Source organism: Salarias fasciatus, chromosome 10 (assembly GCF_902148845.1).
Source record: "Salarias fasciatus chromosome 10, fSalaFa1.1, whole genome shotgun sequence".
Lineage (NCBI taxonomy): Eukaryota > Metazoa > Chordata > Actinopteri > Blenniiformes > Blenniidae > Salarias > Salarias fasciatus.
Genome location: NC_043754.1, coordinates 18,775,581 through 18,792,870, shown reverse-complemented (window position 1 = coordinate 18,792,870; position 17,290 = coordinate 18,775,581). Strand labels below are relative to the sequence as shown.

General features: G+C 40.4%; 1 protein-coding gene across 12 annotated transcripts in view; it reads left to right on the top strand.

Annotated features, from left to right (window-relative positions):
- nrxn2a (neurexin 2a) overlaps positions 1-17,290 on the top strand; it is a 117,448-nt gene that overhangs the window by 65,747 nt on the left and 34,411 nt on the right. The window lies entirely within an intron of this gene.

The following is a 17,290-nucleotide window of genomic DNA, read 5'->3' as shown; positions in this document are numbered from 1 at the left end:
GTTGTTCACACTTATTCCAGTCTTGACATTGAGATTTGATATTCAGTTTGGCAAAACTGGGAGTTAGAAGCTCCTGCAGCAACTTGTGCAGTTTATCTGCTAGTGTTCAATGTTACAAACTGACACACGGCCAGAAGTGTTTGTTGTCGTGATCTATTGATCTAACCTGAAACTCAATATTTGTCCTTTGTAGCCTTTTATCTATCACGTCTCTCGTTGTCCCATGCCTGGGTACCAGTGTGTTCCGGCTGCTTTTTGCCTACAGCATCACAAAGAGGAAAAGACGCTGGACCAAGCAGGATTTCTACACTTCTCACAGCTGAATCCTAATCAAAATCAATTAGCACAGCAAAATAGCCACAGAGTTCAAATGGTGGGAATTTGTTTTTTGGCCTTTTAATTCCTAATAATTCCACTTTAACAGCAGCATCTTGATTTGAACAGGCTCTTGTTATTTTCTTTATTTAAGAAAAGAGTGGCCCTGACCTTCGTGATCATTCCACTTGATAATTCATTGAGGCAATTTAAAACACTACATTTCTTGTATTCTAATGCTCCGCTGACCTCAGTGCATTGATTTTCACATCACATCAGCATCTCATAAAAGGGGTTTTGTGATCACTGAAGCCCTTTTTTTTGTTTCCACTAATGTCTTTTCTGCACAGAAGGCACTTCGAGCACGCTGAGATCCGTCAAAACAAAGAGTTCCTGCCACTCGGCATCTTAAATAAGCAACACAAAAAAACACATTTTTGATCTTTATTAACCTTGAAATCGATTTCAGTTCCAAGATCACATGCTGTTCATCTCCAAGTTCAAAGGTTGCATCACAGAACTTCTGACGCTGGTAGAAACCGGAGTTATTTCAGTTTTGGGATTTTCTGTAATTGCAGCTTTTCTGGCGCGCATCACATCGCCTGGGCTGGAATTTCTAATGGATGCCTACGGCTAAACCTTCACATCTTTCTCTCTGGGTGTTGCATTTACAGTAGCATTCACTTCCCTGAAACATCATCAGCATTCGACTGTTCAAACTACAGTGACTCCAAACCTTTGTCTATTTCAGTGAAGCATCAGTGTCATGCAGTCTTTGTATTTTTTATTTATTTATTTATTTATTTATTTATTTTTATTTTTTGGAGAAGAGCTTCCAGCTGTAAATATTCTACATGTATTATTTTTCATCTCCTGCTAAATATCCTTATTACCCACCGGAAACATTTTCCTATTATTGTGGCAGACTGTTGAAAGAGACTCTTTAAAGATTACAGCAAAACAAAAAAAAATAATAATAAAAAAATCAACATTTTCAGCACAAGTACAATTTCATTGCAGCGGCTTTGGTTTTCATCTATCCGTGTTCAGGGAGGGCTCTCAATCATGCGGGTGGTAAATGGCGTGGCTGGCCAATATCAAAGGTCAAACCAATACATCAGTCCAACTCAGAGGAAATAACAAGCCTCATGCTTCACATTGAGCCATCATCGGAGTCATTACAACAAATTGAAATGTGGCTAAATGTGAAAACACAAACAAATATGTAGGCACAAAATGTTTTTTGCGAGCGTCACTATCGGCTGATGATGCCTGTTCCAACCAGCTGCAATCTGTTGGTTTGTTTATCTCCGTAATACTAAAGCTTTAACAAATCTGCTCCTCCCACCTTTGTCTTCTTCTGCATCTGTGCAGGAGCTCGGAAGGTCAGCTGTATATTCTCAGAAAACAGGCAATAAAAAGAAGCAAGAATGGTGTGTTTTACTGATCACACATTTTCCTCCACGGTTTTACTCTTAAGAAACTTCAGCAAAAAGGCGCTTTAAAACTTGTCAATCCATTCTTCAGTTCTGTGTGTCTCTATATGCTGATATTTAGATGAAAAGCAATTTACCATGTGCACGATAAACATCTGTGCTAATTACCTCGGGGTCATTGTTTTATCAGCAGAATCACCCAGAATGATGTCCTGTGCTTAATTTCCAGCACTGCCTTCTGTAAACATATGGAGTGTGTAATTATTGGTTAACCTCTGCAGTTACAGATAATTGTTTTGGCATATTCATTAACTGAGAGAGAGAGAGAGAGAGAGAGAGAGAGAGAGCGAGCGAGCGTCTTTGTAAAACTTGCAGTGTACGTGCCCCGCTGTGTATTTCTAAATGCCGCAATTACTGTGCGTGCGCACACAGACACAGCAGAACCTGTTGTGGTGAAGGTATGTGTGTGTCTTGGCGTTACGAGCCAGCGTCTTTCTCTCCTCTGCTCGCCGTCTCGTCCACGTCAGCACACACCGAGCAGACACATGAAAATCCACCTGACGCAGATTTACGTAACCACAGCACCGCGGCCCCCCGAGCTCTCTGCAGAGTGGAGCCCACCTTCGCCTCAAATTGTAAGTCAACGTTTCCTTTTGAATTGTTTAATTCCTGTGGAGGGAATTCAGACAGTAAATTGGGCTGTTTAGCCTCCAGGCATTCAGACAAGGTACAGTAACACCGCAAAGGAAAACAGATGTCTTCTTTTACTAGTTCTCTATTTATTCTAAAGGAACAGCACAAAGCTTGGTCCATAAAGTTTGTGTTTCCATGAAGTGTGGTAAAAAAAAAAAGGCATGTACTCTGTTGTAATACAACAAATCTGCACGTCTAAGTGTTCAATCCAATCCTATTTTCCTTCTGACCTTTATTTCAGGTGGAATCATTTTTGATTATGAGTGTGTCCCGAAGGCCACAAGGATAATCCAGGATAGAGGTTCAGACTTAAGCCGGCGCCGCGGGACACAAGCTCAAGAAAACAGATTGCTGTTCATGACACGATATTCCACCAGGAATAGACTCGTGAGACGCTATCGAGTCTCGACCACTTAAAGTCAATGGCCTGGATTGGTTTGGCTCAATTTGACAAATCTTGAAGAAACAGTATCTATAACAGAGATGGACAATTTAAAACTGATATTTATTCACCTGCGACTGTTCTTTGTGACTGGTACAAACTTTCAGAAAAAAAAAAAGTATTTCCAGATTCAAATATGAAACAATCTGGGGTTATCTATGAATAGAATGCTGTGTTTCTTTTATCGGTATTTATATTTCGTCCAAACAATTTGTCGTTGGAATTTGTGCGATTAGTGAGAAGGTTGAAATGCATAATTTCACGATGTGGTTGAGTGCTTGTTTGGACAACACTCCAGATGGATTGATGAATGGTTCGGGTGTGCAATTAGTAATAACAGACATTCTTTCCTTCTAAAAAATGCATGATTCATACAATTCATATAGAAAATTTGCAATCTCGAGCACCATCTTCCAGGTAATACATTTTTAGATGCGTCCATTAGTCGCCACCTGGCTTTATCAGCCTTGTTCCTCACAGACACCGTGTCTTCCCATAAATGATCCTCCCTGCCTGATATCTGCTCTTTGAGAGTCGTATGTAAACCCCGAGCCCAAGACTGCTGGCACGGCTCCCCGCAGATATATTATCGAGGTTAGAAAAGCTGGAGCGTCGCATCGTTGACTGGCAGAGCTTACAGGGTCATGAAAGTTAACCTGCCATTTACAGGCAGCACCGCCTCGATCTTTGTAATACTTTGCCAAAATAAAAAAAAAAAAAAGACATGCAAATTTTGTCCTCTGATGAATACATCACAGACATCCAATGTGAACGTTATCAGGTCAGTTTCTGACCACTCGCAGCATTTTTGCAGCTTATGTGCCTTTTAGGCAGAGTGGAAAACTTGTGACATTTACATAATGTGAAAAGAAGTCAAGCACCTGGGGGAATAAAGCCCCCCCGTGGCTTATTTTGGCTTCTGTCCTTGTAGTTTCACACATTAGAAACATCTTTGTTGTCTTGTGTCGTGTCATACTTAAAGGCCTTTTCCGTAAAGGGTGGCAGAGTCTTTACCATGCACACACCCCAACGCTCAACTAGATAGAATTAATGGCTCCTCTGTTATTTACGACTCCTATTTATCACCGTGTTACTAGATTTCAGTGATCAGAGTGGATTCATTTTTCACTCTGCTCAGCAATACTTGACAGGACACTGTGTTGAGACTCGTAGTGACACTAACACAATGACTCATGCTGTTTAATAAGCTGTCAAGTTACCAGATCAGTTGTGTTGCATGAAGACAAAACTGATGATGCCGCTCCAGCAACTGTGCACATAAAAATTTGAGCAGAGTCAATAGGAGCTTTTAGTTCATATGCCCCAATTATTTTTGATCAATAGCACTGGAAGCGCACAAAAATAGAGGCAGGGATTACTGCTATTTGTGGCTGATACTGCTGCGGAGGATATACGCGTGCGTTAACTGTTCAAACAGCGGCCAGGCACGGGGGACGGCGCATCAGAGTTCACCCGGCTTAGATTTTCCCTCCTTCAAATGTCAGAAGATATCATTAGGTGAAAGGTAACCTATATTAAGTAGTCATTAGGAGAAATGAACTTAAAAGGGATGTCTCGGGGTGAAACAGGCATTGCATTTATTAATTTCCTGAAGAGATAAGCAACTAACCCGTCTTACAAAAGAGCCGCGGATGATTTGTTTTTGTTTGGGTTTTTAATTTGCTTATCTAATTCATCCTTTTCATTGTGAAAATGATTGCTTGATTGTGGATAATTAATTATTGGCAACATGAGGAAACAAACAGTGAGTGATTATCCTTCGCTTTAATGTCGTATCTCACTTTAGTCAGGAGAGTAAAAATGGATGGCAGAAGTATCAATAACAGCGAATGTATTTTCTAAGATGCCAACTGTTTTTTTTTTTTTTCAAGGCAGAGCCAATTTAGTATGTGATCAGCAGAGTAGCACTAGAATTATAACGAGATCAAGACTATTTTGTAAGTTGTCACCTGTTTTGCGAAAGGCAAAATAAATAAATATTAGTGGTTGTTGTCCCAGCAATAGTAATAGTAATCGTAGTAATAGTGGTTTTAGTTGTACTCGTCCTTGTTTCAGCAGTGGTAATAAGAGTAATGATAATTACCAGTATTAACAGTCGTGGTGGTCGTGTAGGACGAGGGTTATTTTGTAAGATGTCACCTGTTTTGGGAAAGGCAGACCGTTCCAGCAGCTCATTCAGTCATTTGAAAGGATTTCTCTCTCCACCTCCTTAATCGCTTCTCTCTGCAGCGGGTCGGAGCATCTGCGGTGAGATTTGAAACTGTACCACTAACAGACCCAATGGGATGCCAGAAATATCAGGTTTCAGCTTCTACTTTTAGCTCTATTAACATAACACAATGTTTCAACAGGAAACATTAGGACAGAGGAAACACTTTCATTTTTTTTTTCTACCAAAACTGTGTAACTATTACAGACATGTAAGAAGTCTTTCACACTTCCAAGTATTGCTAATAAATCGCTCTGAAAATCACAGCTAACACAGTCGTCTGATTGCACTCTCTTCTCACCCCAGAGCTCTTTCCTGTTTAGACAGCACGATATGTTCCCACTGTTGCTGCCCCTCAGGTATTAAAAAGACAAAACTATATCCGAGTGGATTCCTGTTCAGCTGAGAAAGCTTGTACTCACATCATTTATTGTACATCCTAATAAATGTATCTTCCTCTTTAATGCAGTGTATAAAAAGGAATGTTAGTTCACCACTCTCAGCTGTTGGTGCCACCATACTGCCTTTTAACTGTTTAAATGTTGTGATGTTTGCACTAACATTGCACTGTTTTTCTCTGTTCTTATATCCTCAAGGCCACTCATAGCTGCTTTAATTTCTGTAGTTGTTTCTGTTGTCGTTCCTTTCAAATTCCTGATAACTAAAAGTGATGCCACCATGTCTTCCCACCTCTAAGTAACCATTTAAAGCATGCAGTGAGTTCTCTTTTACCATTTACCTTTCTATTATTAGTCTCCAGGAACAGCAGAATGTGTCCGCAGCATTAGTCTGTGGCCCAGGACTCTGACTCTGTTATTGTTGAGACTGGAGTGCATTAAGGCTCTTACTCTGAGGTCTAAGTACAAGCCATTAATGCTCTCATTAGGCTCAAGAATTTACATCATCAGCAATCAGCGTTTTTCTTCCCTTTGCAAATAAACCTGCTCATTATTTGAAGCAGTCAGTCGCTGCTTCCTTGACCTCTTGCAACTTTTTGGTGGAAGTGTCACGGATCAGGATAATTTAATGCGAGCTGATAGCTCATTAGAATGCAAACAGACGCGGACTATGCTAAGCTATGTTTAACAGATTGGAAAATACAAGCCACACTGCCAGTTTCACTCAGATATGCGACAGGTTATTTCATGATTAGTCATGGTCTCTTATGACTCACCCTGCAAACACTAACTGCTGGAGAGGGAGTTCAATCTCCTGCCAATGTCACACTGACTAACAGAGTTAGAAGAAATATCCAAACCGCTATAATACACACTCCTCTCACTCCGTTCACCGAGGAGTTCAAACCACAGTTACATTGTCTGAGATTGGAAGTTACAGGAAGCAATCTGGCATCTTTCTGCAGCTTCAGGGTGGCCACTCTCTCGTGAGTTATGCTTTCATACCTTTTACGAGTTCTGATGGCTTTTGTCTGCATCCTGTTCTAGTCTGAGTCTGACTGTGATAATAACTCTTTGGAAATTTCAGCCATGTGGTGAATGTGGATTTTTCTGTGCGTAATATAAACATTTAGTTCTGCTAACGGTGGATATTCTGACTACATGTTCTCTGGATGCACTTTATGTAAATGAGGGATTTAGATTCTAGTCCACCTATAGAGAATCATCAACAATAAATCAACATTAGTTCCTTGTAATTTAATTCATACAAATACATGTGAATTAAACTCTGGCTTTTATTAGAATAACAAGTTTCAGTAAATCCATAGTCTGTCTGTCCTGATTTGCCTCCCATAGAGATTATTCAATGATAGTGGAATTCTCCTGCTAGGAGAATTCATTTTAACCGAACAGATGTTTTATTGCCATCAAACCAACACATGTTGGGTGACAGCACTCATTTAAAGCTGATTTTGAGCCTATGACTTTAGTGTTATGTCTGCACACTGGCTGCTTTGTTCGAAAGTAACGAACTGCATTCAGTTTGGGAACTCGACTTATTGTCAACATCCTCGACAGCTCCTTCAAGCGGAGAAGACTTATTTTATGATAGAGCGTTGCCAATTACCTGGAAGCACTTGAGCATTTAAACACAGGGTGCTGTTCCCTTGCTCTCCTCCCCCCTAAATTGATTAAAACATGTAAATCCACCCGCTCTGTGCAGCGAATGGGTTTCATGAAGAACGCTGGGGTTCTGTAATTGCGGCACTCAAAACAATTATTATAATTAAGCTGTAAAACAAACGTCTGTTTGACACATGCCTTCTTTTGTGCCAACGCTGTGGTATGTGTTGGCATTCAATCCCCCCAAAAAAATAACAGATAAGACAGATTTATCTCTTGTGTGCAATATAAATCAGGATTGTTTTGTCCTTTGAAAATTATCTTTTTGATTAATTCATTAAAAATAGTATGGCACAGTGGCGTCATGCTCTCCCTGTCCTGATTGACTTTTTTTTTTCCTGCTAAGTCAAGTTTGTTCCTGCAGTTCAAAGACATAAATATTAGGTTAATTAGAGAGTTTACAATGGCTGTAAGTCTGAGTGTGTGTAATTGCCTGTTTTTCTCTGTCGGGTCTGTGATGACCTTTCCCCTCTTCCTACCTTTCTTCTCGTGTTAGCTTGTATAGGTTTCAGCCCCCTGTGACTCAACTCTGGAAAACTCCGAAATAGAAAAAAAGATTGATGGACGGGTAAAATGAAAAAAAACAAAAAACTGAAGAAAACTTGTTGAAAGGTTTTGCAGTGAAGGTGACCAACTCAGAATTATGACATTGCTGCTATAATTGCAGGGTTGTTTGTTTTCTATACTTCCAATCTGGGAATGCTTCCAGTCCTAAAATATTTTTACTGAACTCTGTTATTCGATAATTTCAGGAAAAAAAAACTGTAATTGTGCAGACATCCATCAGTTTTCTATAGTTTGCGGGGGGATTTCAAAGCTTCTCCCCCTCACAGACTTTAAATCTGTCATGCAGCTCACACTTTGTGCTTTTCCAGTCGATGCTTGGAGTCGAGATCCACAGGGAAAACAAAAACAGCAAAGCTATTCTGCTTTTCTTTTGCACTGAACCTTATTTGCAAATTTTTAATTAGTCTTAATTGCACAAATAAATTCTAAAAAAAAAAAAAAAAAAAAAAAAAAAAAAACGCTTGTTTGAATTAAAATAATCCATAGTTTTACCATCTGTCCATGTTCTATACCACCTATCAGGCTTACTGTTGCACATTGCTGGAGCCGATCCCAGCCAGTTCTGTCACAACCAAGAATGTAATAACAAGTTAATACAATGTCTTTTTTTGTTTAAGATGCTTAAAAAGATCCTCTCAAATTGCAGCAAGTAAAGCCAACAATGTAATAATGCATAAATAGGAATGCATTTCTTGGAATTAAAAGCTTTTTTTTTTTGCTGGTTTTGTGCACTTTACTCATCACTATGAGACAAGAGCGCTAACCGCTATGCCACTTGTGCGGCCTAATAACACTCGTTTTTTTGTTTTGTTCTTCAAAATACAAAGAGAAAAGAACATGCTGGTAAACACATCCCCAGTGAGCTACACATTTTTTCCTGTCACTGCGCTTTTAACCACACAGAGAATGAAGCCAATCCCAGCTGATTTGGGGGAAAAAAAAGGCAAAATCCATCCTGCACATTATAAACACAACACAGACAGACAATGAGTGAAGCAGCAACCCACAGGGAGAACATGTAAACTCTCAGAATCCACCCAGCGTCTGCTTGCAGCGAGGAGTGCAGTGCTGCCCCAACTGCCGCCCCAAAAATATACGTCGAGGAATTTCCTCAACGCTTCATCTCACTTTGCGTTCAGAGGTAGGCTGAGGGGAAAACCTTCATTGCAGTATTACAAGCAAACAATAAAAGTGAAAGATTCGCCGAGAAGAGCCATCAGGACGGCGGTATATCAACCTGAGCAGCCTTGGCGTGATGACCGATTTTAACAGCCATAGGCTCCTCCAGACTTCATAATAAGAAGATCAGAGCTGGAGCTGGAGCTGGAACAGAGTGTCACATCCATCCATGCGCTATTTTGCATGAAAGAAAAAGTTTATTTTTATAATAGCAGGCAATTTGTTAAAGAGGTTATTTCGGAATAATGTTCATAAAAAGGCTATTTATTATTGCAATGCGTTTTCTAAATTGTTTTGTCACTAAGCAAACAAGTAACACCAATCAAAACACGCCTGCGGGTGAAATAGGCGAGCGCACGTGTAATTACGGCAATAAACGGTGTAAAAGTGGGGTCAGAGGCTTTCCAAGAGGCTTGGTGCTTGTGCAAACAGTGAGTGCGGCGCGCGCGCACAGATTCAAGAAATGGTATAAATTGCCTCACGTTGGCAGTTAGTGTCTCTGCTCATTCTCCAATTTCCAGGCAGAGCGTCTGCGACGCGCTATCCATTTTGGGGAATGACATTATGCAAGACTTGATTACCAAGTGGTCAGTCCCCACCCCGCTGTGACTGTCCCTCTGTGCCCCGCGCTCCACAGGAAGAGGCTGCGTTTCGCTTGACACCCAGACCACGCAGCAGCTGAGCCTTAAATGAATGCCGGTCTATGCCGGCTCCCGAGGGGAGGGGGGGCTTCCTAGTCCCCACTGCAGGGGCTGTGTGAGAGGAGAAAGGTTACATTCAGTTTACATCATAAAGGCCAGACACACACACACACACAGACACATACACACAGAGGCCTACAGAAACAGAGGCTGCTTCATTCTGGCTTCATTTCTGCCTCTCTGTCACTCTCTCTAACGCTCACAGACACAGTGACATACTCACTTATACATCATTCACTCTCTGTTCCTCTCACAAAGTCAAGCTCTCACTCTGTTTGATGCGCAATGAAATTATAAACTGCTGTAATGAAGAATTTAGGAGGAGAGAGAGAACACTCACTTCTGTTTGGAAACCCTGCATCCACATTTAGACTTCTGCATTTGCAGCATCAAATTATTTCTTGCACAAATTATAATTTTTTTTGCCTTTATAGTTATTTGAATTGAATTATACATAGTCTTTATAAGTCTTTACGTCTACAGTGATTTAACAAGTGTTGGTCCAGGGGTGAATCACATGAGAATAAAGGTAATTTAGTATAATCGTTGAGCTGTAAAACATTTCTCGTCTGTTGCTTTGCTAAGCTTTTAAAACAACATGAAGGGATTGACAGATCTTTAAAGCAGGGCCTTATGAGCTCAGTTTACACATGATCTGATCCCGCAAAATGATTCAGTTTTATTGAAGGAGACAAACACAGAACTGCAGAAGTAATGAAGAGTTGAACTTAACAAGAGGAATAAGCACAAGGTTCATGGATGATCAGCCAATTATGGTTTAGCTTTGGTCCCTATTCAATACTAAAGTCTGTTTTTATCTTTAAATCAAGTCAGATAAAAGCAGTGACGTGTAAGATAAGAAAATGTCATTTTAATGTCAGACTTTCTTATGATGGTACATTGAATAACATGTTTTCTTCTGGGCGTGTCACCTTGGATTATCAGTGCATGCACGGACTCCCATGATCGTAGCAGAGCTTCACATGCAGTCGATACAAAGCGCCTGCACTTGGCATACCGGGAACAGCGGACCATACATCACTCTCGATATACTTCAACCTGAGATGGATTTCTGTACTTAAGGTCGCAACTGTCGTCTGCTCCTTTCAGCCAGAGCAAGCGTCTGCTGCTGGAGCTGCCTCCGAGTTCAGATAAGAGCTCATGTACAAATCCCTCACTATCCCCATCCCACTTCTGTAACCTATTAAAACTCACGATCCATATAAAATTGGCATTCAGCAGATTAGTTTATGGAAACAGGGTATAACAAGACACTCAAGACAGCTGCGCTCTTCTGCATAGCCGTGATAGTCAGAGCTGTCGCCGCTAAGCCACATAATGTGTGGCATGCATGCCAAGTTCTGTGGCTTCACCTTTCTGACCAAAGTAGTTCCAGTCGTCATTCATCTGCAGCTATATTGTCTTTATGGTAAAATTACATTTGATGTGAGATTAACTCTATTAATGATAGTTCCAAGATATTCAAGTCATGGCAAATTTAATATATACAGCAGAATTCTTGATGAACTCAGTGTGTTTCACATTAAGGTGTGACAAAATATATTCCTGCACAAACACATTATGAGGCAATTTGTTCTTTGATGACCAACTCCGATGGTGATTTCCTCATTTTACTATTTCAACAAAACACAGAGCGATGCACTGACTCCTGTGCGATTGAAGCCCTGGGCAGCAGCAGCAGCAGCAGTAGTTGTTCCACAATCTGTATACACTGCAGCATGAAATGTGCATTAGTGCTCCCGCTCTCATCTTCCACTTGCAAACCTGCTAACTGTACAGGCGCCGGAGTTAATTTCCAACACTGTTTGTGAGCCGTGCACAGTTTCATCAAAGAAACCAAGCTTTGCATTTGATGTGATTTATATACCTTCCAAATGGACTAGTGATCTCTCAGTGCCTGTATCTCTTTCTCGCACACAAACAAGCTCTCCAATTCCAGCCTTTTTTTATTCCTCCCTATCTACCCCTTTCCTTTGTCACCTCCTCTCTATTCCTGGCTCACACCCCGGTCATTGTATAACAAAGCAGCAATCTCTGCATGCTCAGCAAAAGAAAACCTTTACATTTTTTTTTCTTTGCTCCCAATTCATTTTGATAGATTGCTCACTCACTTTCCTCTATGTTCAATGAATAATAAAAAGATCTGCAAAGCTTCCTACCTATCATGAAGCAGGCCGCCGTCCCTTATACAATTTTTCTCGAGGTCCAATTGTGATATAGATTAGGATGTATTCATGACACATGTACGTATTCATGTCTTACCTGCTTTGAGTTTCAGTGCTGCATGTCCTTTATGTTCTTTCAATGTCATTGCTGTTTGGTCAACGCACCACGTCAGGATTTGAATTAGTGTCTTTCAGTAACAAGTTAATGGACCTTAAAATAAGCAGATTTCATTTATACATTGTAGTTATTTTTGTTTGTTTGTTTGTGCCCACATCCTGTTCCACAAAACACTTCAAAGTTGTAAATTAGTAAATCAAAAATGAGCAAAATTATTAAATAAAGCCACTTGATGCTAACCTGTTAAGAACATACATTTAGAGGAAGAACCGTTTGGATAACAGTACAAGTGTTTAGACATTCAGATCAAGATGTGCCTCTCTAACAGGAGTTCAGTGAAATGGTAATCGAAGTTCTCTTCTTGGTATTCATTTAATACAAGGAGTGTGAATGGGTGAATGTGACTAACAATACAAAGCGCTCAAGCGGTAGAAAAGAGCTATATAAGTGAAATCCATTGACCATTTTGTATTGTCTGCTTTAAATCAACCCTCGAGCATCTTCTCCTGTTTGAAATGAATTTATGCTGTGACGAAATCAGCGTTTGAAAAGAGGAGGATAGTGGTTTGTGTTAAACATGTGGTACATGCATACACCTCAGCTAAGGCTGCACGGTGTTTTATACCTTTGGATAATAAAAATGTTGGGTGTGCATCAAAGCTACATCAAAGATTTCTGCCCGGTATATCCTGAGGCATGGTAAAACGAATGCTAACTAATCTTTAATGTTTCCAGTGTTGTAAGGAGATTATTGTTGGAGAGTTATATTGTTCCTATTTCTTCTGTATGAACAGGTTTGTCATGGCTCTTTTTTTTTTTTGGTAAAACCTTTACACACAATGCTGGGGATTTATACAATGGTTATTCTTCGAATGAAGAAATGGCATTCATATTATTTTCACTATGTTGTTCTTACTCCATCCTCGGCGTCTGCAGCACGGCTCTCCAGTGAGGAGCAAATGTTTTCGTCTTTGTAGTAACAGGAAAATGCAGTGATTAGACATGAGGTGAAAGCCCTCCAATGTACTCACGGTTCCGTTGTGATGGATAATTACTACAGTTTCTCCTCGTGTCTGTCACAATAGCAGCCTTGTAATTGGTCCTTATATAATTATGAAAACCACCAATGTTCTATCAGTGTAATCCAAAGAAACTAAATTCTTAAATATCAGGTTGATTTATCTTTATACATCAGGAAGTACTTTCTAAAGTTTGATTCGGATTAAATAAAGGGAGAGGGACTGAGCACACAGCTGACAAGATGCTGTCGGACTCCTCTCCCGGACTGAGGAAAAGGGAGGCAGGCTATCAAACTTTCAGCACCATGGAGAGAGACACTCGCACAGGCTAGCGGTGCATTTCATTAGTGGTCTAACAAGCCTTTGTTCACTTACCCTCCGTGCTTTCTCTTCCGGGAGTGTTGGCCATCATTGACTCAGAGTACCTGCAATGCACAGACAAATGTTTAGTCATGAGTCACCGCTCAAGTGTGTGTGTGTGTGTGTGTGTGTGTTTGTGTGTGTGTGTGTGTGTGTGTGGACTGCAGACAACATCCACACCTGAAAAGAAAAAACAAACATGTCAAAGAAACTTTAGACTGCAAAGGCATAACAACCATAAAGAAAAAAAAAATGCTTGTGTGAGCATTTTGCATTCACAATATGACATGAGGAAACAGTGAAAACAATGCTGTCAAACAGTAGCGTTGATTTTTTTTCCACCATTAAGCAATGTGAAAGAAAGTTTTTTTTTATCCAAAGAGTTTTTTTTTTTTTCCATTGAAATCAGGGATGTTTTCTTTTAATTACTTACAGCTTTCTGCAAACTACGTCACTGCTGCCACCTCAAACTGCACAATACATTGTATATTTTTTGTTGAAAACAATATAAAAGCTAACCAATATAAAGATAGATAGATGGAGAGATAGACAGAGACAAGGTTATCTGCGGGGCTATCCACCTTGAATATGAACAGCACAAAGTCAGAATGAAGGATGTTTTTCCTCCCTGTCTGCCCACACTGTATAATTGAAGCATAAAGGCAGGTGCTTTCTGTTTTAAGACGATCGCTTGCCTTGGATCAGGTCCTTTCACTCATTCTGTTGTCACTCACATGAAATATGGTGCTAATTAAAATTAAGTGCGGGGCTGCAGTGAAGGAGGGCGTGACAAATGACTATTGACACACATCAGGAGGCTGCATTGGAAAGCACTCCCGATTTATTACCTATTGCACCCCGTTTACCCTCTGTGGTTTTATTTGATTGTCAGAATTCTCAGTGGGAAATTTTTTTTGTTGTGTCAAAGGAGTGACACTGCTTTGGTGCAGCCGGAGGTTTGCGTGTCACAAGACCAGCACAGCCGACACAGGCTGTTTCATTATTTCTCTTTGTGCTCCCCAAGTGGTCAAGGACAGTAACAACAGGAATCTCTTTCTCACACAGTTTTCTGATATGATCTGCATCCCCGTACAACCATAAATCAAAAATACCGTGTAGAGATGAGACTATGATTAATCACATTTGTTTCCAGTATGGAGAGGAAGTCACTAACATTTTTTTTCCCTCTTGAAACTACATTAACTATAAATATATTTATGTTACCTTGTAAGCAAAAGTCTAGTGTGTTCCCTCTCACGCTCTTCATTATGTTTGATTAAAATCTTCTCGGTAGCTTTTCAGCTATTACGCCTCTAAATAATAACGAAATGAAACCTACACAAAGGTAATGTACAAAAAAGAGAGAAAAAAAAACAAGTTATTATGGAGGGTTTTTGGATGAGAATAGAAAAGCTCTATTCAGCCTGTCAGCCATAATATGCAATTATCAGCGAGCTTTTGGGTCACAGCTGCAAAGGCCAGGTTTTACTTGGGAGTACAGCCAAAACGCATTACCTACATTACAGCAGGCCCATTGTCGTACAGTGAGGCTCCGGGTCAAGTCCACAGAATATTTTGGACAATGTGTGAAGTCCCTTGTAATTGATTATAATACGAGAAAAGACTTCTTCTTAAACATTCTTCTGGTGTATGCAAGGACATTCAAGCTGAGGCGATACGAGCCGACAATCTGCTCTTAGTTAAAAGTTAAAACTCCACCTCTCTCTCCCTCTCTCTCTCTCTCTCCCTCCCTCTCTCTCTCTCTCATTCTCGGCCAGTCCTAACTTGAAAAAAGGCCATTTACAGCGTGTGTTTTGCTTAATCAGGCAGGGCAACCAAAAATGATTTTGTGTTCACAATAAGGTTCTGCCAAGAAGTCAAATGGGTTTTGATGCTAAATTAATTTGTTACATCATAGGGCAATTTCTCGTGCCTCTCTGTTGCTCCTCTACTGAGATAAGATGACAGCGCAGCTCCTCACAAGAATGGCTGACCTACTCCTATCTGAAATCTTGAGTCTGAAAATGTCGCCCGTGATCATTAATGAAGGGAGTCATTAATGTCTGAAGTATCATTATGTAGTAACTAGGAAACTAGATGCAAGATAGACATAAAAGGGACAAGACTTTTGTGCTTAATATTCTGCCAAGTTAAATTAAAAGGAAGTCACAGTTTTGGACGGAGTGCTGGGTTTATTTTCAAAGGAACCAAAAAAAAATATCAAAGTGAGCTAACTGTGTGTCCAGATTTTAAAAGGCCTTCATGCATAATCAATCCATCCACCATTTATTGTGACTTGACCCAGCTGACACTAGGGAAAGGCAGGGTGTCTGTCACGTGCAGCTGATGATGTGTAAATAATCAGGATTTTTAAGCAACTGGCTTGCAAAATAGACACAATTATGTGGAAATGCAGTGAACCTGATATCTAAAAGAAGAATTTCTCTCTGGGATTAAACCAATTTTATTGTGTTCTGTTCTGTTGTATTCTATGCTAAAACACCAATCATCCTTCCATTTTTTATACTGCTTTAGCAAATTAACAGTCTCAAGGTGTTGAAGTTGATCCCAGATGTCTGTGGATGAAGACGGGTCACACGCCGGACAAATCACCAGTCAGTAATAGAGAAAAAAAACGAGAAACAGACAATAATGCACATGCTCACGTTCACACTCGGTTTGCACCAGTTAACCTCGTATGTATGGTTTTTACAGTGTGGGAGGAAACCAGAGAAAAAAAGGCTTCTAATCCAGCTAAACAGCCTGGAATATGACACACTGCTCAAGTCACAGTCATGTCTGCTGTAAATTACCTTCTGCACTTCTGCTGGTGCTTTTTTTTTTTTTTTTTTTTAATGTTCATATATGGAGCAAAGTATGTAGATCAGCATCAGCCAGCAGCGACACGGCCTGGTTTTTGGAAAGCTCTCCAGCTGGTGGTTCTCAAGGCTCACGATCAAAATATGGCAATCATGTGATGGAAGGGGAAGAGGGGAGGGGGATTCGATGCTGGCATCAAAGCAATTCTCTTTCCCCATCGTTTTTCCTCAACATCTCTTTCCCTTTATTAGGAATTTATGATTTGTGGCTGATCGAATTCAAAAAGCTGTTGCTCCTTCCCTTGTTTGGTTTGGGGAGGAATGGAAGTGGGGGTGCCTCCACATTTTGAGCCTCGCCGCTGCTCCTCCTTTCCAGAAGACATGCTGAGACTCGTAAGCTCAGCTAAACAAGCAAATGAAATCTATTTTTGCCAGTGCGATGTGCAGCCAGCAATATGCAACCCACTGTCACATGCAGTGTCTTCAGAGGAAGGGCACATCGTCTGCCAAGCCACCCAAGTCCCTAAAAAAAGAAGTGAAAATTCATCTTTAATCAAGGTGTTAATTTGAAGAAAAATACTTTGTGGGTAAAGCTGTGCATCCCTCAAGTGAAATCTCTTTTTCTATAGGTGTGTACCTGCTGAGGCTTTGGAGGTTGACATTTTTCACATGAGGGAATATAGCTGCATTATAAACATGTTATTAAGAGAGTATTTCTGGTTGCTGCTTTGGAACTGTGAAGTCAATATTAAAAAATTATCTGCTGAATATGCCGGCTATACAGTTCATACACACATCTATTGGTGGAGCCATTGTACACTGCAGGGCCTTGAGATTTTTCACTCCTTCTTCTCTCCTTGCACTGTCTAAGCCGGGCTTATTTTAGGTGTTGTCGCTTTGAGCCTAATGAAATCAACCAAACATCACAACTGCAGGCCATGCCTTTCAGTGGATGCTCGCATTATGAGTAATTAATCTGAAAGTGCTATGATTAATCCTGCTACTTTACCCCCTCGGGCGAGACTGGATGTCTGTGAAAAATCGTCTCCCGCAAATCCTCCTGAGAACAAACATGCACATTTAGGTTTCTTAAGTCTTTAAAACGCTGTACACGTCTTCTCACATCTTGTCATTCTTAAGTTTG